This window comes from Battus philenor, unplaced genomic scaffold (assembly GCF_028537555.1).
Source record: "Battus philenor isolate CCGP_79_NKW_IND1 unplaced genomic scaffold, ilBatPhil1.0.hap1 SCAF_29, whole genome shotgun sequence".
Classification (NCBI taxonomy): domain Eukaryota; kingdom Metazoa; phylum Arthropoda; class Insecta; order Lepidoptera; family Papilionidae; genus Battus; species Battus philenor.
Genome location: NW_027181692.1, coordinates 1,694,773 through 1,719,575, shown reverse-complemented (window position 1 = coordinate 1,719,575; position 24,803 = coordinate 1,694,773). Strand labels below are relative to the sequence as shown.

General features: G+C 36.8%; 1 protein-coding gene across 1 annotated transcript in view; it reads left to right on the top strand.

Moving 5' to 3' along the window:
- LOC137926220 (unextended protein-like) overlaps window positions 1–24,803 on the top strand; it is a 69,356-nt gene that overhangs the window by 15,209 nt on the left and 29,344 nt on the right. The window lies entirely within an intron of this gene.

The following is a 24,803-nucleotide window of genomic DNA, read 5'->3' as shown; positions in this document are numbered from 1 at the left end:
TATTAAAACGTAATAGTTCTTACACTTTATTGTACATACTACATTCAAATATAAAAGTATATGTATACCCTCAATTGTTATAAATATATGTTATCGCTCAAATTCGACTTGACTTTGATTTATGGGACACATTGGTAAACAGTGTAATGTATATGACGGCGGGTCGGTGGCGAATCTAGTACAAGAAGATAGAACGTTCCTTCCGGAATTGTACGAGAGTGCAACTGACCGGAAGTTCCTACTCTAGTCAAACGTCTGAATCACCGTGCAGCCATGTTGATTTTGACATTTCAAGATTCAACTTGGCGCGTAACGGTCGGTGATGACGGATCGCTTGCGTCCTACCGAAATCTGATTTAATCCGCGTTGATTTGCATTGTTTTGTGTAATTCATTATCGGAATTTAATTAAAGCCTCTTCAGTGTGAAAGCTAAGGTTTTATTTCGGAGTTAACGGATTAACTGTACAAGATGGATGAATCTGACGGTGGATCCGGGACGAATCCCTACCGCCGACGTCGTTTTGTTTTTTCGAAATTGTGTTATTTTTTTTCTCTCTCTAAAAGATGACAACGCTTTTGTTTCTAATTATGCCAATCAATCGAAACTCGGGGATTCCCTTTCTAATTAAAGATCAACGCAATTTTAATACAGTTTTATTTTAACTTTGTTTTACTAATACTAATACTTACAGTTTCAATTACGCAGTGTGTGTAAATAATAAATAAAAATTGAACTTCTGATTTATTAACCCTTTCCTTACCGCAGTACGTTCCGACGAAGTGACGCTACTGAACCGAGCAGCGCGAGAACTGTGCACATTGCATGGCGGTAGGCTGATGTTCGGATTCTCTCATTTGTGTTACGTATTTATATATTTTACTGGTATATTAATTAAAAATATAAGTTAGGATGATTCTTAATAATTTATTTTGGTTGTGATAAATCTTTAAACAGAGATATACACATAAGTGCACATTACAAGGTGGATGCCAGCTAACTCCGGCGCTGGTATACACGGGTCGTCTAGTGTATGCCAAGGACATCTAGTTCACGGAACCTTCCGCTCCGTGAACTCAGTACCGATGAAGCTGTAAAAGCCTTAGGACTTACAACATTAACATCTTCAGAAAAAAATATGTATGCGGGTGATTTGGGCGCCAGTAACGAAAGGGTTAATCCGGAAAAATTTGGTTAGCACAGCACTATGTTTGGTCAAATTAACACACCAGACTAAGTTTCGGGCGCTAATTTGCTGAGTCATGGCGGCGACCACGCGACGATGAAGGTTCAATATGATAACACGCGATACAAGTCACTGTTCCTAATTGTTATTACAATACTTTTTGAGTCATAATAAATATTTGTTTATAACACAGTAAAAGCTATTTATTTGCGCTTCCTTCACTTGCGTTTTCACTATTCGCGGATCTAATAAGTACATACATAATAATAAAAGGATTCCAATAGCTATCCAACGCAATATCCTTTTGTAAATGCAATCAGGTGGACTAATAAAAATGTTAAATACACAGCCCATTGAAAAGGCTTCAATGCGCACTGGCAACGTGACATTTAATTTGAAAAATCTTAGCGAAGGCTTAAGCATGGCAAATGATCTTTGCGATTGCTTTACGAACATCGCTCCGTTTGTGGAACGAAGTGTTATTTTTAAGGCAAATTATTAATGCATGCTGCGTGTCTGTCTAAATTGAAGTTTTTAAAAATTGACAAGCAAAAGAAAGTTACAAAATTATTTATACCATTGTTTAGGCCAGAGTTCCCCAAACTTTTTTGTGGCGTAGACCCCTTGCCATCTTTTTCCGTGTTGGGTAGACCCCCTACTTACCTGATATTGATTTCCTGTAAATTTCTAACTGTAGTGAAGTTTAGTGTTAAAAATTTAAAGTAAAAACACATGTTAATTTGTACATTTATTAATTGAATTTAAATTAAAACTACTCAAAATAAAATTTTGCATCTGTTATGTAAAATATACGTAACATTAAATAAACAATAAATAAAATAACATAAGCAATATTTTTTTTACTTCATAGGTACTTTTATAAATAATATAAAAGTTTTGATATTATAAGTGTAAGTAAATAGGTACTATCAGTGTATGTGTTGAGATCCACTATCGTGGACCCACATTTTCATTTCATGGACCCCCAAATTTTTTTTTCGCTGTCGTAGACCCCTTGCAGGTTGTCATAGACTCCCAGGGGTCCATATAGACCACTTTGGGTTTAGGCCTTAAGATAATAATTTCAATTAAATTTGTTTTGTTATTTAATATTTGTTTTATTTTTATTTCGTCACCTAGGAACGTATATAATCCTATATATTAAAATTCCGTATTCACGGTGTCTGCAATCGCGGCATATATATGTAACATATACCCCGCGAATAAACAGGTTTTACTGTGTACAAAACTTACAATTGTTTTGGAAATTTTTAGAACTGGCCAGTTAAAAATTATCATTGTCTCTTGTCCAGTGGTTCCATCTTTTTGGTGGAGGAATTCTTAACCACTCTGTTCCTTATGGTTGCAGTAACTAATGAAAAAACTCAATTTTATTGCTAGCTCCTATAGGTTTAAATCATAGTTGCACAGCCTTATTAAGACTTGGGGCCACTCGGGCAAATCATGAACTGATGGCGGGCCGGCCGCCAGAAGTATAGGTAATTAAATTTTTTTTGGTTTTATTCTGGAATAGAATTCAATATTTTTCGAATGTACGAGAGTATTATTTTTGCTGTCGGCGGGCCACCAGTATTCGACCGGCGGGCCGCGGTCTGTGCATCCACGGTTTAAATAATTGGTCAAAAAAAATTAATGTCAAAGTAATTTTTAGTTTGTAAAACTTTGTTACGTATCCTATATATGCTGGAAAGCTTTTTGTGTAAGTTTTTTAAGCTATGAATTATTTCGATCGTTTGACCCCCCTCCCTCCCTGCAAGGTATAGGCCTCCCCCGAACATTGAATTGGTGATCGGTCTTTTGCTTATTTAATATGTAACAAAATAAATTAAACCTTTTTACTAATTTGATCATAGTGTTATTCTATTTTTAAAAACTGTTTTTTTCGTCTTCGATTATTTAATGTTAACTACATGAATATTTCATATGTCAAATGAATTGTCGACAGCAAAGTCACGCGTGTACGCGGCTCTTTATCAAAATTGTATTTAGTATTGCGCGTTATTCGTATCACTGATAGCTATACAAGGACATACAGTACCCGGCGTTAAATATTGCACATCGACCTTTGGAAAGAGACGATCGGCTAATTTAGGCTTCGTAGAGCGTTATCTCGATCGCACACAGTCGTTGTGTTTCGTGCGACAGATGTAGCGCTCTAATCGACTGTCTCTTTCCAAAGTCGATGTGCAATATTTATCGCCGGGTAGTGTACATACGAATGTACAAGGTTATCTTGTTGAAATTTTAACAAGTGTTTATTATTTTTATTATAAATTCTCATTTGTGACGTTAAAATTTCGTTATTGAAGAACTTGTAATATGACAGTCTGAGAGAAACTTTGCATACTGAAGCAACAGTAGCAATAAACAGAACAATCGGGACAAAATAATGTAGTCATATTTTAAGATCGGTGGATTGTGTCGCAACAAGATATATATATATATATATATATATTTGGTTCTCGAATTTAAAATAACAACTTTTTATTTATTTATACATTGAATGCATATGTGTATATGCATGCATATGCATAATTTAAATATAGTTGTAATGGAATAGTTGTATGCCTTCCAACTCATCTGATGGAAAGTGTAGATGAAGACGAAGGTGGTACACGCCCATCCAAAAGAGACCTGTTCACTCTACTCTTGAAGGCTCCAGAGTTCAATTCGTCAGGAAAAATAGATCCAGGCAGGTCGTTCCAAATCTTGACGACTCTCACCAAAAACGAGCTGTCAAATCGTTTAGTTCGACTTTTGTGTATGTCAACAACGTATGCATGAAACTTTTGCCTGCGCCTAGTAGTCCTATAAAGGAATGGAGATGGCTCAATCAGTTCGAAAAGAGCCTTCGAGCACTCTCCAAAGTGTATCCTGTAAAAAACCGATAAGCTGGCAACTCGACGATGCTCAAGGGTGTGTAGTCTGCTATTTGAGAGCTCTTGCTCCGGTCAATTGAGTCCAAAGCTACCAGATGATATTTGGCTGCACCGTCCAAAAGGTGACCGCAGTACTCCATGTAGGATCGAACTTGGACAGTGTAAAGGTTAGGCAGCTGTTCAGAGCTGAAGTACCGTCAAAGATTTCAAAGAATTTATATGTATATACACATGCAAGTGTATGTGAGTATATGTTTAGATGTATCTTGTAAGACTTTGTTGCTCTTCCTGAATGTGCTATAGAGTTTATTGAGTAACTTATATGAAGGATTATGATCCTCTTGCACGTCCTCACGATGTAAATAATGTTAAAGACGGAAACTTGTAACGACCACTTGATGTATGAGTCGCCTGTTAAAATGTAACTAGTTTTTAAACGGTTTTATTTAGTTCGACCCGTACGGAATTTGTTTATTTGGGTCAAAATTAGAAATTGAAATTTAAGCACCTTCCCGTTGTCAGATTGATCTGAAATTTGGTACACACATTTAATTTAGATGACAATACAATATAATAAAATCAATAACATTATAAATCTAAGATGGCCGCCGATACAAAATGGCGGATTACATATTTTTCCTTAACCCCCTCAATATGGGTATCAAATGAAAGGGCTATACTAGTAAAACACGATGATTATGTCAAAATTTAAAATTAAAGATGGACGCCGTTCCAATATGGCGGACTAGGTACATATTTTTCCACAACCACCACACTATGGGTATCAAAAAACCGTTTAACTTAAAATTTTTTTAAGTGTATTTAAGTTTAAGTTTCCTAAACGAATAAAAAAATAATCTTTGTAAATATATATCTAAATCACTGTTGTATTAAGTCGGTGTCATGCCTCCGAATTGAACATATGATATATGTATATCTAGATAAGAGCGCAGACGATAGGGGAAGTCTTATCATGCAGATTCTACAGCGGATAACGTTGAAGGTTACAATTTTGCTTTATTTTTCTATTTTTTTTATTTCTTATCTAATCATTTTGCTTGTCTTATTTCTCGTATTACATTTGACTTTGATATTTCAACTGTTGCTTCTTTCGTCAGTTACTTTAAGTTCTAAGAGATTTATCTTCTGAACAGGGGGTAATAACAAGAGATGTGATCCATCAAGGCGCCAAAGTAACGTCACAATGTAAAAGTGCCTTAATTTTTACAAATGGCGCCAAATGTCACTGTGCTTTGACGTTTATGATGTATATATAGGGAGAAGAAATAGAGGAGAAAGAAGTATATAGAGGCAAATGAGATAAAGCCTGCTGAGGATGGGAGAGGCTTTAGTCCTGACGTTGTGGTGATGTCACTAGGTCATCTGTCATAAAAGATGATATTGATGTAATATATGCTATGGATATATATTAAGCTGCAATTGTATCGACATGATTATCCAAAAGACTTATACATTTACACGTGAGTCCACGCGTATTTACGTCTGAAATCTCAGGTAATAAACTTTCAATGTAATCACTTTTATTTTCACCTTGAATTTAACGCCGCCGATATCGTGTTCATTATAATCACGTTACGACCCCTTTGAGATAAACCAGACGAGATAGAAACACTCAGATACAGGGTGATAGGTTATAGGTGTAGAATAGAAGGTTGTAATACAAAAAAATATATATTTATTAACTTCCTTTATATTTAACTTACAAGGATTATTTATATAACAAATCAAAAATAACATTTTTTGGGTATTATACAAGAATCTATTTAGGTTGTTAAACTTATCTAAGAGTCGATTTGGGGACTCTGTGAGTCTGAGTTGGTGCTCTGGTGAGCAGCGATTCCACCGTAGCCTGACCCAGAACTGCCTTCATCACCATCCGAAGTCCCTCGCTTTGTTCAGTTGTTTTTCTTTCGTAACATTAAAGTAAAAAATATGTATACGGTACCAGCTAATTTCTGATATGGCTGTATGTATTTTGACGGAATATACAATACTCGAAGATAAATATTGCACATCGACCTTTGGAAAGAGACAATCGGTTAATATCGCTACCAATGTGACGTTTTGTCAGTCGTTGTATTTAGTGCGACCGAGATAACGCTCTATGAAGCCGAAATTAGCCGATTGTCTCTTTCCAAAGGTCGATGTGAAATATTTATCACCGGGTACTGTACTGGCAGGTTGTAGATGAAATAATGAGTAGCTAAATTCTTGAACCAAAAAAAAAATGGGTACATACAACATAAGAGAAATTTGATTTTAAATAATAAAATGCTTGAGTCTTGGTCAGAGAGAGTTGGTCGTCAGCTTCATGGTAGAGTTGTTTGTTCACAGGCTCCGTTGAATGCAATAATCGCGTTCAATTTAATCAATTGTTGAACAGACATCCAATTGTACGACGCAGTAACTATAATGGTTTGTTGTGATGTACGCGATGGGTTTCGTTTTTGGCAGTCGCTAAACGAGAACACTCTTTATCACCGCGCTATAGGATCCATTCACGGTTGAGAGATTTAAAAGCTTTTTTTTTAAATAAATTAGTGAAGCGCTTTGTAGAAATTGTCGTAATTATTGTGACAATAAGCATTTGTTTGGAACTAATGTTTATATATTAGGGGGAGCGGAAAGTAATGTCGACTGTCGATATGTTTTACAGAAAAACCGATTGATTTGTTACTCGTTCCGGCATTGATTTTATATACTAGATGGCAAAAGGTTGTTGATAATGAATGAAAAGTGAATATATTTGACCAATGCGTGTTGCCGATGATGACATACGGATCCGAGACGTCACCACCTATGATGGGCCTCATCAGAATGCTCCAGGTTGATTAGCAATCGAGAGGGTTGTGCTAGGAGTTTCGCTAAGAAATCCAATCACATATGAGGCGATCTGCAAATGAATCAAAGTTACAGACGTAGTATAAGGAATTGTGGGTCTGAAACTCCCACTAGGTGGAGACTGGTGACATAGTTAATGTTCCTGGAAGTCACTGGATCGTGACGATCTTTAGAGAAGAGTTCCATGCTTTTTGAAATGGTTGTCTGTCGGTTGACATAAGTAAGAAAAAAACCAATATTTAGCCACCTCCGCACATGCAGTGGTAGTCGTGCAACAAAGTGAAGAATCACACAACTGCCCCCGTTAAATCACTCAACAAATGTTTCACACCTCCACGGGGCATCTTCAGGAGTTATGTTACACCGATTAGTGCCAAACACAGAGTCTAGTTGGGTAGAAAAGGTTGACATATGACCTCCATATATACCGGTCGATGCAATTTCAACTTATCAATCTGAAATCATTTTGTACTTATACACTACCTTGCAATACGAATTTGTACCTGTCTACCTCGAGAGTACGTTGGCACTAATACACAAGGCCTGCCGGCGCCAGACTTGCGTGACGTCATCGCACGTCGAATCACCGCGCCAGTGGCGGCCAGTTCATTGGCACCATAACCCCACCGTTGCCAACGTTTAATATAACGCTATCATCTATTATGGGGTGAACAGTAATAAACCTATATAACCTATGAGAACTTTTAGACTTGCTGTAACAAAGAAGGTAAAAGTTCGATTCCAGGTATACAATCTTATATAATTTACAATTTATTAATTGTATAGGACAGAGTTCCCCAAACTTTCTTGTGTCGTAGACCCCTTGCCATGTTTTTCCGTGTTGGGTAGACCCCCTACTTACCTGAAATTGATTTGACCTGTAAATTTCTAACTGTAGTGAAGTTTAGTGTTAAAAACTTAAAGTAAAACACGTGTTAATTTATACATTTATTAATAGAATTTAAATTAAAACTACTCAAAATAAAATTTTGTATCTACTATACCAACTAAACCAATCTATTATACCAACATCCTACAACTTAAACAATTTTATAAACATATATAATAAATTTTACTTCATACGTACTTTTATAAATAATGTAAATGTTTTGATATTATAAGATAGTATGATGTAAGTAAATAGGTACTATCAGTGTATGTGTTGAGATCCACTATCGTGGACCCCCAAATTTTTTTTCGCTGACGTAGACCCCTTGCAGGTTGTCATAGATCCCTAGGGGTCGATATAGACCACTTTGGAAATCACTGGTACAGGATTACCCCTCACGAAGTTTCCAGATGATGGGCAGCATTGTCTTGAATCCAAACTGCGATCGCCAAACGTTTCGATTATGGTGCATCCTCCCATAGATAAGTGAAGCGTGTGCCTTGCATTTGTCGTCTATAAGCTGAAATATATAACCAAGACGATAATGTAAATATATCTATCTAATATATAAAATTCTCGTGTCACCTTGTTCGAACTTGAACTCCTCTGAAACGGCTTGACTGATTTTTACCAAATTTAATATGCGTATTCAGTAGGTCTGAGAATCGGCTACTATCTATTTTCTATACCCCTAAGTGATAAATGTTGTTCACACTTAAAAAAAAAAAAATTTTTAACGAAATTTTTTGTTTTTATTTTTTTATGATACAGCATACACGAATACATACAACCATAAATTTTCACCCCTCTACGATCAACCCTTATTTTTTATTTGTAAATTAAAATATCAATTTTTTTTGCAAAACAACGTTTGCGGGATCAGCTTGTACATCTATAAAACTGTACTGTGATTACAGTCAAAATAATACAGTACCCGACCTTTAGAAAGAGATAATCGGCTAATTTTGGCATTGTATAGCACTATCTCTGTCCCACACAACCTATGTTACGTATTGTCAGTTGTATTTAGTGCGACAGAAATAACGCTATACGAAGCCGAAATTAGCCGATTGACTCCCAAATTTCGATGTGCAATATTTATTGCCGGGTACTGTATATTGCTCGCAAAACGCAGGGCCAAATGGAACTGGTAACCGCTTGCAATGACATCTGTGTCCCAGGCAATATGGACCCTGTATTGCTATCATCTGATAAATACTATGCCTCCTACAATTATATGTGTTAGACTAACAGGAGCATATAGAACCTATTTATATTTTTGTTTTTTATACTTTTTATTTTGACAGCTTGTGTCGCTTGGCTGTTTTGAATTAGTTTAGTTATATAGATTTGTAAAATTATAATTATATCACTACCATCATTTTTATTTATTTAATCCTGTTATAAAGTCTACGTTCGTCAACAATATGTGATGATTAAATTCTATTGGATATTTCAAGTTCCTATAGCACAACTATGCACAAGTGTTTTGAATTATTTATAATCGGAAAAATTGGTAGGTTGGTAAAAAAATTGCAACTTTTTATTTATTATATTTATATGAATAGTATATGAACAAATTTAAATATATATTACGGTATGTTTATGTAAGGTTATTATTTTTGTTCCCAATTTGATTTTTCTTTTTTTTTGTATTTTATGTCTTGTTTCACTAAATGTAGCTTTATGTGCGGATCACTAAAAAATTGTTAAATTAAACTGTCTCGTTGATTAAAAGATTGCTTACCCCTGGTCTATAAGAAAAAAGTTTGGTAACTTCTTTCTTACGGTATTCATAGTTGGTCGTAATGTAATTGTAAACAAACAACGAATTCTTCAAAGTGTGTTTTGTATTTCACGACGAGACTGTCCGAGTCGATGCGCTATTAAAATTTGTTACCCGTCATATGTCTGGACTAAGATATACAGGATGTCACGGATTTGGACTTCATGACCTTAATTCGTATCAGTTTGTGGCGTGCATATCGCGCGCCACTCAAACACCAAGCTCTTACCCACGTGACCGTCAATCGCATCGCGGCGGCGGCGGCAGTGAAACAGATAAATGACAGATGGCGCCACAGTAGGCTGTTGAGAGTCTCCGCGCTCATTATAAGTGCTAGCGGAGGTGCGGTCAACACATCAAGAAGCAACTGAAGAACAAGAAGCAACCGACGAACAAGAAGCTACAGTACTACGACCACTCCTACACTGGTGACCCCGACGTTACAAGTTAATAGCAACCGGGTGAGGTACAGTTCAGACCTCTTGCAAATTGAACTAGCGGAAGTCTGCTTTACGTGAAGCATTCTGTCAGGCTATTCAAGAGTTTAACACGTTCGGTGCCTCGGCAATTTTTGAAAATTTTCCATTCAGGTCGCGTGGGGCGTATATCATGCACAGTTTAAAAATTAAAAAGAGTCGTTTAAGACGTATGCTTTGCAATGCTATTATTACGATGAGGTGGATGCGGTTTTGGTCCAGCTCTTCACGGGGCACGGGGGATTCTCCGAGTACCTTCACAGGTTCAAGCTCAAGGAGGACCCTTCGTGCTTCTGTGAACCGGGCGTGGACCAGACCGTGGTCCACCTGGTAGCCCCGCGTTCGGAGGAGTCAGAGTTGACTCCGAATGTCGGTTAGGCACTAAGATCAGCGATGATACAATAGCCTCGCTAATTGAGAGCGATCAGATACGACCTGAACTCCTTGGGTTGTGCAAAAAAAATCGTAACATATATAATAAGAAGAAATAAGAATTAAAAATGTAAACAAAATAAAAATAATTGTAAATTATAGTAACTTGCACATAAATTAAATTATGTAAAATAAAATAAAAACAAATATTGTAAATATCTAATACATTCAGGCGTTACTTTGCGGAAGTCCATCCTAAATAAGAAAAGGACTAATATATAGCTACTTCCGCTATGTAGCAGTAGTCGTGCAACGAAGTGCACCGCCCACCAGCCCGCCGATAAATGCGCATGCGTCAAACAATGCGAATTACACAAATACCACCATTGATTCACTCAACACTTGTTTCACACCTCCACGGGGCATCCTCAGGAGTAACGTTACACCGACCAGTGCCAAACACCGAGTGATATCATATTAACAAAAGAAATATTGTAAAACCTGAGAAACGAGGTGATGGATGAAAGCCATCGTAAAAGAGGGAAAATGTAATGAAATGAAAGGCTAAGACAGATGAAATGTAGTAAGTAAGTAAAAGAATGAAAGATCTTAAGACGCGTGGTAGAAGAGCGCGAAAATAAAATCTTACGTATGAAAAAAATAATTAAAAGAGAAATAAAAATCCCTATCCAAAACTAGGAGTACAACGGGTCCCCAATTATGAGAGAACTTGAAAAAAAATTATAATTAGCGGGTAGAAGTTATAAATTTCAATATGCATTACGTACGCATATGCGATGTGAAGTTATCTACATTCAACCCTACAATTAATTTGTGTAGGAATCCTCTGTTTTTCAATAAGATCTGCAAATGGCTTGAACTGAAAGTGCAGCGGGGAGCATAAATATGTTTCCCTCCACAAACACCGTGAAGTCTTTTTTTAAATGTTAACAAATCATTTTGAATATTTTTACTGCACTTTTGTTTTTATAGCTGCATACTACACGTTGTCTCAAATTTCGTCCTGGCTATTTTTTCAAAGCAAAAGTAGGTTTCGACGAAGTATGCGATTAGGACTCAATCAACCATTTTTTTCTCTTTAAAACACTGGAAGTAAATTCAAGTCTGGTTATTCGTATTTTTTTTAAATGCCGAGATAATTAGCAAATGGGGAAAATCCTTCTGGACACCTGGGAATGTTGCCCAGGTAGTGTCGGACTCTAACCGACTAAAAACCCCATTCCCAATCTCCCCACTTTTCAAGTTAGTCCATCGACATGGAGGTCGATGCCTTTTTTCTAGATCCTTCTATGTGTCTCCAGGTCAAGGTGTCCCTTCCATTCGTATTATTGTAATTATGATGATAAATCATGTGAGTTTAGTAGTGGCCAAAAGTTCGCTATCAAAAGGATAGCTAAAGCGACGCTGAAATTAAAAAAAAAAAGGTTTTTAACTAAACAAGGCGTTATAAATATGCAGACTGAAGTCGTATTCAAACAAACTGTGTGCAGGAGATTATATAATAAAAACACATATTAAGTACTATTTGATCAGAGGCTTAGTGTCGCTAGTGTGAACTAGATGAGACATTTAATACCCTAGGTATTATTTTAGTGATTGATAGTATAAATATAGGACAGAATTTAATAATTATTGTTACATAGCACTACTATACGCCTCTCGCTTGTACCATCTGACATTTCTATTCACGCATGCTCTTACGTTCCATTCCACATATATAGATACGTACATGTATAAGTATTTTTGTATGTTTTATAGCAATGTATATTTGAATATACGTACACCCTAAACTGCCTCGCCTTCATATCTCATATCCATCCAAAGGTTGTCTGGTAGAGATCGCCTCGAGAGCAAATAACACTGCCTCTTGAATCACATGAATCGTTTCTTTTCCTCTATTTACTGTCGATGGTCTGCAAAAAAGTGTTAATAATGATGTTTCAGTGTGTTCTGTGATAAAAAGCTTCAAAAGTGACCACAATAAAAACTGAGTTTGTTTAGTGGAGGAAGAATACTAAGAAGTAAAATCAGGGTACATATATAAACAACGAAACTGAGAAGAATCACTAGGATTGCTTATAAAGAAATAATAAAACAATCATGTCTAGAAAGAGGCAGAGTGGCGATTGCCTTCTCTCTTATAAACCTACTTATAAATAATAATTGGCAACCTTGATCGAAGGAGGTCGCACGCGACTCTGAATCGACTTACAGTTTTTGGTCAATTAAAATGCAAAAGTCAATAAATAATTCTTTCTCTCTTTCTTCACATTCTTCACAAAATCTTTCATTCTTCACTTTCTGATCTTCTTTAATACGTCTCGTTACTTTCGTCGTCCACATTCCTAATTCAATTGGTACTTATTTCGAAGCATATGTTTACTTGTTTACTTTATTCGTGATTTCTATTTACTCGAGTATTTATTTTAATCTTCGCTTTTGTTCTTAGCATTGGTCTGTTGCACCGCTTCTCTGTAGAATCTTAGAAATATAGGACTACATTTGTCGTCGCCCATGAGGGAGGCGGCAATTTCACTCGTGGTCAAGGTGTTGATGATGATTGTCCACTAAGGATTATTTAAAGTGATCACTCGTGTATGTCGTACGCTGCGCTTGCCGGCTTGTGATCACTCCAGAACTTTCCATCTATTCATCCAATATCTTTACAAAAATCCCTGTCCACCATGTAGGTGGAATTTCAGTTCCACGTTTTCAATCAATTCTGCGCGCTACGTGTTTTGCCAAGTGCCAATACAACTTCCTCAATCTCTTGGGATATAGGTCGGTTACTTTCGTTCATGTACGGATCCGGAAACGGGGGGATGGAAGAGTATCAGCTCCATTCCGAAAGTCATACACTATTTCCTCTGCCCCCCACTTCACCTAGCTTCTCCAAGGTGTGGTACAGCGGTTTCAGTAGCATTATACACCAATACCTCGCTTTTCGTTTTTTTCGAAGTTGCGTCGCTGCTTAATTAGTTCTAATTTTCACTGTGCGTCGTTACATTTCCGAGGTTGCGTAGTTTTGGGTTCAGGTCTTTAATTTTTTTTTAAATTTTCTTTTTTTTTTCTAAAAGATGGCAACACTTGTTTCTAATTGCGCCATGCCATCAAAACTTGGGGATTCCCTTTCTAACTAAAAATCAACGCAATTTGAATACAGTTTTATTTTCACTTTGTTTTGCTAATTTTAGAGTTCAGTTTTAATTACGTAGTGTGTTGTGTTTTTTTAAAAGAGATTAATCAATTTATATAAATTTTTACGTTGTGTTTTTGGTCACAAAAAAGGTAAATATTATTCCAATTAATTTATTGGCAGAGTTATAATATTTTTGTTTTTAAATGTTTACTTTGTTCAATTTTCATTTTAAAAAGTAATAATTTCGTGACCCTGGAACCCTTCCCCCCTGGATCATCGAAATTTACATGGTTTGCTATAGAAAATCTTAATTCACTTTGCGTCGTGTTTTTTCGGAACGTAACCACGACGCAAAGTGAGGTATTGGTGTAGTCGTATTGACAATGACTTTATGTATTATTCATACTTCGTAAGCAGTAAAAACGGTTTTACAGCGCTGTTAGAGTTATTTGAATAATTTTATTACAACGGTCATAACCTAGAGTTGTAATTTCTCGCCATTTTTTTTTCACGTGAACGCCGTCTGGCCGCGCTTTTGGCAGCGCGCCAACACGACGGACCGACCCGCCAAATCTCACAGATTATTTATTATTCCCTATTCCTTGCCAAGTGCTATGGTGACCACGTTTTATTAAGTCGTTTAATTTTATTTAAGCATTTAATTATTATTTATATGGGACACATGTGTTGGTTAATGGAGGATAATTGAAATTTTATATTTACTATTAAAATAACGAATTAAAAACGATTTATGATGTTTCCAATAATGGTTCTTTAATTAAGAAAAGGACCACTATTTAGCCACTTCCGCACATGCAGTGGTAGTCGTGCAATTAAATGCACCGCCCGCCAGCCCGCTGATAAATGCGTAGGCGGCAAAGGTGTTTCACCCCACCACGGGGTATCTTCAGGAGTTATGTTACACCGATTAGAGCCAAACACAGAGTTCAAGAGTCAGAGGTTCTTTAATTAGTGAAGATGTAAATATAGGAAACATGAGATTAGATTTTCGTATTATTGTAATTCCAAGTCGCCGGACATCGGATTCTTCTTTTCAGCTGATGCAGGCCACTGCAAAGCATAGGCCTCTATGAGTCCGATAAGGTAATAACAATAGGTCCTGCGCTGACCGCATCCAGTGACTTCTTAACAATGTCGTCTGTCCACCTGATGTGGTGTCTACCCGCGCCTCCTCTGCTGGCAAGTGGTCGCCACCAGAGAACCTCTCGGTCCCAACCGCCATTGGTTGCCCCAGCCATGTGCCTCGCTCACTGCAGCTACGTCAGTGATTTTGATTCTTCTGCGGATCTTCTTGAGTGACCTTGAGCTTTAGGAGGCCCGTCGTAAGTGACGCTTCGGATCCGAAGGTTATCACCAGCAACACACATTGGTTAAAGACCTTCGTCTTCGTTGTTGGATGAAGTCTTGATGTCCTGAAGTAGAGTCCACAAGAATATGTATATATATATATATATATATATATATATATATATATGTATATATATATATATATATATCCTCTTCCTTATTGCCGATCTGTGGTCTCTACTTCAGGACCTCAAGACAGAGAAGTATGTGTCTATAAACCGCATGTGTTTTTTCATGTTTCAAAAACGTTTTTATACGTAATTTATATGTTAGATACTAATTGAAGTCGCCTATATGATCTGGTAGCTATTAATACCTTAAAGTGAATATTGAACAGAATATTCTATTTTTTATTGTAATTTAAACTTTATAATAAAAAATTGTGGACACCCCAGCGCTAAATACAAAAATGTATTTTCTATCCAATTTCTCATATTCCCGTGGTCGAGTTAAAATTATTTTCGCACCGGTGTCTTACTTTTCAATATTTGTTCAGACTGAATAGAATGTACAATATATTTCAGTACGAACTAATACTAGATAAAGCACTATTTTAACTTTTTTTTTTTTAAATTGGTATCTCTTGTAGTCAAGTGGAGTATTGTAATAAACTAAGTCTCTCTGAATTAAAGTAATAAATTTAAAAAGTTTATAAAAGATAAAAATTATGGAAGTGTTCATAGATGACAATGAGCAGTAGTAGCCCAGTGGTTAACGGGCGATCGTAGGTCCCCGGGTTCGATTCCCGAAATAGTCTTATATAACTCACAGTTTTTCCTCTAGTTCACGGACCCTTCCGCTCCGTGAACTCAGTTTCGATGAAGCTGTAAAAGCCTTAGGGCTAACAGCATTAACATCTTCAGAAACAATAGAATAGAATAGACAGTTTGTCCATTGCCCACTAACAAGTTCCCAGAACATGGACAGCAGCGTACCATATCACCATAATACCACACTATGATCACCAACCTTCCTAACAAATGATGATTATCCTATATTTCGGCATAGTAATCTTTGGGAAGGGGTCTATCTGAATTAAAGATCACAAAAAAAAACTCTTAGTTTTTACACCTAAAACCAATCATCCTGTATCTATTTTTGTTGTTTTAGTTATATTGCAGTTTGATTTAAAAAAAAGATAATAATGAATATATTAAACTAATGCGTTTTGAACACGACTGTACCTCGAAGCGACTGCGTAAGAAACACTTTCGATTTTGTTTGTCGTTTGGCCAGAGATAGATAACGAATGCCAGCTGTTTTATGATATATCTCCATCTATAATTGTATTCGGAATGATTCTATATTCGTCGGAAAGTTTAATATAGCATTATTTCGTATCCATTTTTGTAAGCGAGTGAAAGGGATAGATGTATGTGGTTGGCGTTAATAATTGTAAAGATGTGTTTACATGCGCAACACATTTTTTAATATTGTTGATAACTGCCCAGAAATCCCAAGAGGGAGAGGGCGTCCAAAAGCTACGTGGTGGTCTAATATCAGAAAGGAACTGGAAACCCTTCAACTTCATGCAGGGACAACCCAGGATAGAGTGGCCTGGCGCAAATTGGTAAGGAGACCCGACCCCAAATAAAGGGAAAAGGGAAGGAAGAAGAAGAAAAAGAACTGCGCTTGATGTGGTAAAGGATTGAAACTAGTGATTGAACTCGTTTTGGACGAAATGTTTCGCAGCTTCCCTAACGCTGCCCATCCTAGTTGGATTCAGGAAGTGATCTCTTTCTAGTAGTTGGGCTTATCAAGCTGGAAGGTTTGTCCCAGGTGTATATAGTGTACATCTTCGAGCGTAGCACCTTCGACATCTATCTGAACAGGCAAATCATGAATATTGGACAGCATTTTCTTCAGAGACTCAATACTTGTGGTTATTCTAATAATAAAAGTTAATTGTATTTTAAATTGTACACGCGAATCATCTTATCTTTAAATCTAGATTTCTTTTTTTACATGATAAGTTGCTTAAATCATCGGAGAACTTGCAATTGACTATGCCTGCTCATTCTACTATTTATGGAGAAATCTTTCATTGTTGTCGCTGTAAGGTTATGGAATGAGCTACCAGAACCAATAAGATGCGCTAAATCACTGTGCCTATTTAAAAATATGGTAAAAGAGCACTTCCTTGGCGTCTAAAATAGGATATTGTATAGCATTTATGATTTATTCATATTTATGTAATACCTTTTACACGTAAATAATTATATATATACAATTATTTTTGCATGTATGTACACCCTGAACTGCACTCTCCTTCATGTCTCTCATCTCCATCCAAAGGATGTCTGGTAGAGATCGCCTCTAGCGATAACACCGCCTCTTGTACCTCTAAATCAGAGTTCCCCAAACTTTTTTGTGTCGTAGACCCCTTGCCATGTTTTTCCGTGTTGGGTAGACCCCCTACTTATCTGATATTGATTTCCTGTAAATTTCTAACTGTAGTGAAATTTAGTGTATGTTCGAAATGTATTGCGACCACAAAGCGAATACCAACATCGTACAACTTACACAATTTTAATACATTTATAATAAAGTTTTTACTTCATAGGTACTTTTATAAATAATGTAAATGTTTTGATGTTATAAGATAGTATGATGTAAGTAAATAGGTATTATCAGTATATATGTTGAGATCCATTATCGTGGGGGTCCACGATAATGGATCTTTCATTTTCATTTCATGGACTTCCAAATTTTTTTTGCTGACGTAGACCCCTTGCAGGTTGTCATAGACCCCTAGGGGTCGATATAGACCACTTAGGGAATCACTGCTTTAAATGAATAGTTTATTTTTTTTTGTTATTATCTATGGTGTACAAGAAAGTGTAAATAGATAAATAAATTGCGAAATGTCATTGGATAGTACATAGTCTGTAAGAGCAAAGAGTATGTATATGTTTAATTAATTAATAGTGAAATTTAGGTCATCGCGTGCGTGCGGCCCAAAATATGAGGTGACTCGCCACCGCCGACCCCATTATCCGTAATGGCCGTTAAAAGTAAATTAATATCCGACCCGGCCTCCGTGATTTTATGGTTAAAATTAAATGAAACGTTTAGCGTGTGGTTTTAGTGGAATTTATTTACGTGAATTCATTTTATTTGACGTCGAGTTAAATCAGTGAATAGATATCGATGAAGTACAGTACCCGGCGATAAATATTGCACATCGATGTATTAAAGTGTGTTGGTTAATGGAGGATAATTGAAATTTTATATTTACTATTAAAATAACGAATTAAAAACGATTTATGATGTTTCCAATAATGGTTCTTTAATTAAGAAAAGGACCACTATTTAGCCACTTCCGCACATGCAGTGGTAGTCGTGCAATTAAATGCACCGCCCGCCAGCCCGCTGATAAATGCGTAGGCGGCAAAGGTGTTTCACCCCACCACGGGGTATCTTCAGGAGTTATGTTACACCGATTAGAGCCAAACACAGAGTTCAAGAGTCAGAGGTTCTTTAATTAGTGAAGATGTAAATATCGGAAACATGAGATTAGATTTTCGTATTATTGTAATTCCAAGTCGCCGGACATCGGATTCTTCTTTTCAGCTGATGCAGGCCACTGCAAAGCATAGGCCTCTATGAGTCCGATAAGGTAATAACAATAGGTCCTGCGCTGACCGCATCCAGTGACTTCTTAACAATGTCGTCTGTCCACCTGATGTGGTGTCTACCCGCGCCTCCTCTGCTGGCAAGTGGTCGCCACCAGAGAACCTCTCGGTCCCAACCGCCATTGGTTGCCCCAGCCATGTGCCTCGCTCACTGCAGCTACGTCAGTGATTTTGATTCTTCTGCGGATCTTCTTGAGTGACCTTGAGCTTTAGGAGGCCCGTCGTAAGTGACGCTTCGGATCCGAAGGTTATCACCAGCAACACACATTGGTTAAAGACCTTCGTCTTCGTTGTTGGATGAAGTCTTGATGTCCTGAAGTAGAGTCCACAAGAATATGTATATATATATATATATATATATATATATATATATATATATATATATATGTATATATATATATATATATCCTCTTCCTTATTGCCGATCTGTGGTCTCTACTTCAGGACCTCAAGACAGAGAAGTATGTGTCTATAAACCGCATGTGTTTTTTCATGTTTCAAAAACGTTTTTATACGTAATTTATATGTTAGATACTAATTGAAGTCGCCTATATGATCTGGTAGCTATTAATACCTTAAAGTGAATATTGAACAGAATATTCTATTTTTTATTGTAATTTAAACTTTATAATAAAAAATTGTGGACACCCCAGCGCTAAATACAAAAATGTATTTTCTATCCAATTTCTCATATTCCCGTGGTCGAGTTAAAATTATTTTCGCACCGGTGTCTTACTTTTCAATATTTGTTCAGACTGAATAGAATGTACAATATATTTCAGTACGAACTAATACTAGATAAAGCACTATTTTAACTTTTTTTTTTTTAAATTGGTATCTCTTGTAGTCAAGTGGAGTATTGTAATAAACTAAGTCTCTCTGAATTAAAGTAATAAATTTAAAAAGTTTATAAAAGATAAAAATTATGGAAGTGTTCATAGATGACAATGAGCAGTAGTAGCCCAGTGGTTAACGGGCGATCGTAGGTCCCCGGGTTCGATTCCCGAAATAGTCTTATATAACTCACAGTTTTTCCTCTAGTTCACGGACCCTTCCGCTCCGTGAACTCAGTTTCGATGAAGCTGTAAAAGCCTTAGGGCTAACAGCATTAACATCTTCAGAAACAATAGAATAGAATAGACAGTTTGTCCATTGCCCACTAACAAGTTCCCAGAACATGGACAGCAGCGTACCATATCACCATAATACCACACTATGATCACCAACCTTCCTAACAAATGATGATTATCCTATATTTCGGCATAGTAATCTTTGGGAAGGGGTCTATCTGAATTAAAGATCACAAAAAAAAACTCTTAGTTTTTACACCTAAAACCAATCATCCTGTATCTATTTTTGTTGTTTTAGTTATATTGCAGTTTGATTTAAAAAAAAGATAATAATGAATATATTAAACTAATGCGTTTTGAACACGACTGTACCTCGAAGCGACTGCGTAAGAAACACTTTCGATTTTGTTTGTCGTTTGGCCAGAGATAGATAACGAATGCCAGCTGTTTTATGATATATCTCCATCTATAATTGTATTCGGAATGATTCTATATTCGTCGGAAAGTTTAATATAGCATTATTTCGTATCCATTTTTGTAAGCGAGTGAAAGGGATAGATGTATGTGGTTGGCGTTAATAATTGTAAAGATGTGTTTACATGCGCAACACATTTTTTAATATTGTTGATAACTGCCCAGAAATCCCAAGAGGGAGAGGGCGTCCAAAAGCTACGTGGTGGTCTAATATCAGAAAGGAACTGGAAACCCTTCAACTTCATGCAGGGACAACCCAGGATAGAGTGGCCTGGCGCAAATTGGTAAGGAGACCCGACCCCAAATAAAGGGAAAAGGGAAGGAAGAAGAAGAAAAAGAACTGCGCTTGATGTGGTAAAGGATTGAAACTAGTGATTGAACTCGTTTTGGACGAAATGTTTCGCAGCTTCCCTAACGCTGCCCATCCTAGTTGGATTCAGGAAGTGATCTCTTTCTAGTAGTTGGGCTTATCAAGCTGGAAGGTTTGTCCCAGGTGTATATAGTGTACATCTTCGAGCGTAGCACCTTCGACATCTATCTGAACAGGCAAATCATGAATATTGGACAGCATTTTCTTCAGAGACTCAATACTTGTGGTTATTCTAATAATAAAAGTTAATTGTATTTTAAATTGTACACGCGAATCATCTTATCTTTAAATCTAGATTTCTTTTTTTACATGATAAGTTGCTTAAATCATCGGAGAACTTGCAATTGACTATGCCTGCTCATTCTACTATTTATGGAGAAATCTTTCATTGTTGTCGCTGTAAGGTTATGGAATGAGCTACCAGAACCAATAAGATGCGCTAAATCACTGTGCCTATTTAAAAATATGGTAAAAGAGCACTTCCTTGGCGTCTAAAATAGGATATTGTATAGCATTTATGATTTATTCATATTTATGTAATACCTTTTACACGTAAATAATTATATATATACAATTATTTTTGCATGTATGTACACCCTGAACTGCACTCTCCTTCATGTCTCTCATCTCCATCCAAAGGATGTCTGGTAGAGATCGCCTCTAGCGATAACACCGCCTCTTGTACCTCTAAATCAGAGTTCCCCAAACTTTTTTGTGTCGTAGACCCCTTGCCATGTTTTTCCGTGTTGGGTAGACCCCCTACTTATCTGATATTGATTTCCTGTAAATTTCTAACTGTAGTGAAATTTAGTGTATGTTCGAAATGTATTGCGACCACAAAGCGAATACCAACATCGTACAACTTACACAATTTTAATACATTTATAATAAAGTTTTTACTTCATAGGTACTTTTATAAATAATGTAAATGTTTTGATGTTATAAGATAGTATGATGTAAGTAAATAGGTATTATCAGTATATATGTTGAGATCCATTATCGTGGGGGTCCACGATAATGGATCTTTCATTTTCATTTCATGGACTTCCAAATTTTTTTTGCTGACGTAGACCCCTTGCAGGTTGTCATAGACCCCTAGGGGTCGATATAGACCACTTAGGGAATCACTGCTTTAAATGAATAGTTTATTTTTTTTTGTTATTATCTATGGTGTACAAGAAAGTGTAAATAGATAAATAAATTGCGAAATGTCATTGGATAGTACATAGTCTGTAAGAGCAAAGAGTATGTATATGTTTAATTAATTAATAGTGAAATTTAGGTCATCGCGTGCGTGCGGCCCAAAATATGAGGTGACTCGCCACCGCCGACCCCATTATCCGTAATGGCCGTTAAAAGTAAATTAATATCCGACCCGGCCTCCGTGATTTTATGGTTAAAATTAAATGAAACGTTTAGCGTGTGGTTTTAGTGGAATTTATTTACGTGAATTCATTTTATTTGACGTCGAGTTAAATCAGTGAATAGATATCGATGAAGTACAGTACCCGGCGATAAATATTGCACATCGATGTATTAAAGTGTGTTGTAAGCTCTTGTCAGATCAGGACGTGTATAAACCCTCCTTATAGGGGGAGTTCAATCTGATTTAAGTTTTGTCACACTTGTAACATGAATAAAACACTTATACGAGGGATATGAAATCGCGTTATAAAACCGTGTTGTATGGGGGTATTACTGTACTTGTCAAATTGACGGGGGCTTCCCGTCGCAAAACTTCGTATTACCTACGCTATTCTTATAAAAAACATTATCTAACAAATCAAATGTTTAACGTAAATATGTATACTATATAGAAAGTAAAACGCCTTAAGCATTAAAGTATAATAAAAACGTGGACCTCGTGTAGTTTGATGGAGATATTGATTATTACTATTCCCACTGTTGGGAGAACGTTCCAGCTTAAATATGTTAGTACATTACCCGGCGATAATAAATTGTTAAAACTACCTATTTTTATTTTTATTACAATGTCTCATTTTAAGAAAAGAATAAAAAAAATAATCAAAAGAATTAAATGATACTTGTTGTAACAGCTCCTAATAGATACCGGACTGTTTGTATTTCGTGCGACAGAGATAGCGCTCTACGAAGCCGAAATTTGCCGATTGCCTCTTTCCAAAGGTCGATTTGCAATATTTAACGCCCTGGGTACTGTAAACACTTTAAGTATCTCTCAAGTATTTACAAGAGAAATTTTAATATAATTGTGTAAATATATATCGATGACCTGGGCAGTCGGAGCCTTTATCTGTCGCCGAGTTTGCGCGATCTATTTAACAAGTTATCTATGTAAGTGCGCTTGAAAGAATCAGGACAAGGGGGAGCACTTGACCGAGAAACGAGGCCTTTTCACTTGACTGTTACTTATTGACATAGTCTTTTTTTATGGCCCCCGCTATTGGGAGCCTCTCGTACCTCTATTTTGTTTGGGATTTTTTTTTATCTTTATTCTACATACTTTCATTCTTCTCAAATTCTTTTATTCGTTCCTTTTATCCTTCACAATATCTTGTAATTTTTTTTTGTTCTTTCATTTATTGATATAGTTGCTGTTGCTAAACGCTATAGAACATGTTAACTTTGCATGTTTTTATATCAGAAACAGTTTCAAACAGGAAGTAACATTCGTAATCCGATGAAATAATGTAACAGTTTGAATCAGGGCAATGATAGAAAAACTATAAACAGCTGTGTGATATCGATTATACTTGAATTTGTATACGAATCGATATTTAATATGAATTATTTACTTTGTAATCGTTTGTACGTAGTAAACCGCTCTACCCGAGTAGAGCTGGGAGCTTGGAACGGCAGCGTGGACCACAGGCAAGCCAAGGATGAATCCAGATCCAAACTCGGTGCGCCCACGCTGTTCGCGGTTAGAGAGCAAGCGGCCGCCCACTAAGAACAAGTGTAGTGTTACCAAGTGGGGTGCTTTCCCATCTGCATCTACCAATTTCATACGACCTCCACTATCTCGTCGATCCTCCTAGTGGCGTGTCTACCCACACTGTGTCTACCTGCTCGTGGCCAACATTTGCACGAGCTATATGCTTCTCACACTGCCAACACGAGCAATTCTCGATTAGTTCGTGTCAATTGAATAATTATTATCTGTTTTTGCTCATCCGTTGACAAGATCAACATGTATTGTTTATACATATTATTATTGCCTCGTAATCACCTATTTACGAAAAATATAATCCTTGAACATCTCCATTATCTTCTACTTCTTTTTAGCGAATATACTCGGAATGCAAAGCAAATACCTCCACCAATTAGCATCTAATAGCACCTTTTGATCTACTGTTATTGCCCTGACCGCTACCGTAGCCTGAAACAGCAGAGACTCCAGTGACTAGGGGTCGATTTGTATTGTGGTTATATTCATGGGGTAATCCACGCTTGGCAGTTGATGCTGACCATCCTCTGGATAAGAAAAGGGCCAATTTTTAGTCACTTCCGCAGATGCAGTGGTAATCGTGCAATAAAGTGTATCGCCCGCCAGCCCGCTGATAAATGCGTATGCGGCAAACAATGCGAATCACACAACCGCCACCGCCAAATTACTCAACACGTGTTTCGCCCCTCCACGAGGCATCTTCAGGAGCTATGTTACACCGATTAGTGCCAAACACAAGAGTCTCTGTGTGAGAGATACGCACCAACGACCAACGACTCATACGACACCATCAGGAGGAAATGGGGGTGTGTTTATTCTATGCCAGGCTGCCAAAGCGATCCTTATGATGGCATACTTTAATTTAAAAGTTGTCTTACATGCATCACCATGATGATCTTTCAATGTCGCGCCCGCGACCTTGGCTGAACCAAAAACCGAGGCTACATTCATAACTCATCAATATTCTTTCGTTTCCATTTCTGCGTTGAATGATATGCGTAAGTCCAAATCTTAAGAACCACCTTCCTTTTAAACATGTATTAACCCTCAAACGCATAATGATGAAAAACTGCAACATACCACTTAAACTTGTTGGTACACAGATGTTCAGTAGATGTCGTGTAACTCTGGCGTCTGGTACACACGGGCCGTCCAGTGGAAGCTGGGTAACTTCGACGCTAGTAACGAAAGGGTTAATCTAAGATATAAAAGTAGTTATAAACTATTAAAGAATCCGCGACAGTGCTTGTGCTGCATCAGGAAGAAAAGGATAGATAAAAAGAACAGCGAAATCAAGGTGTACAAATTTTTTGTACAATAATTCAACTGT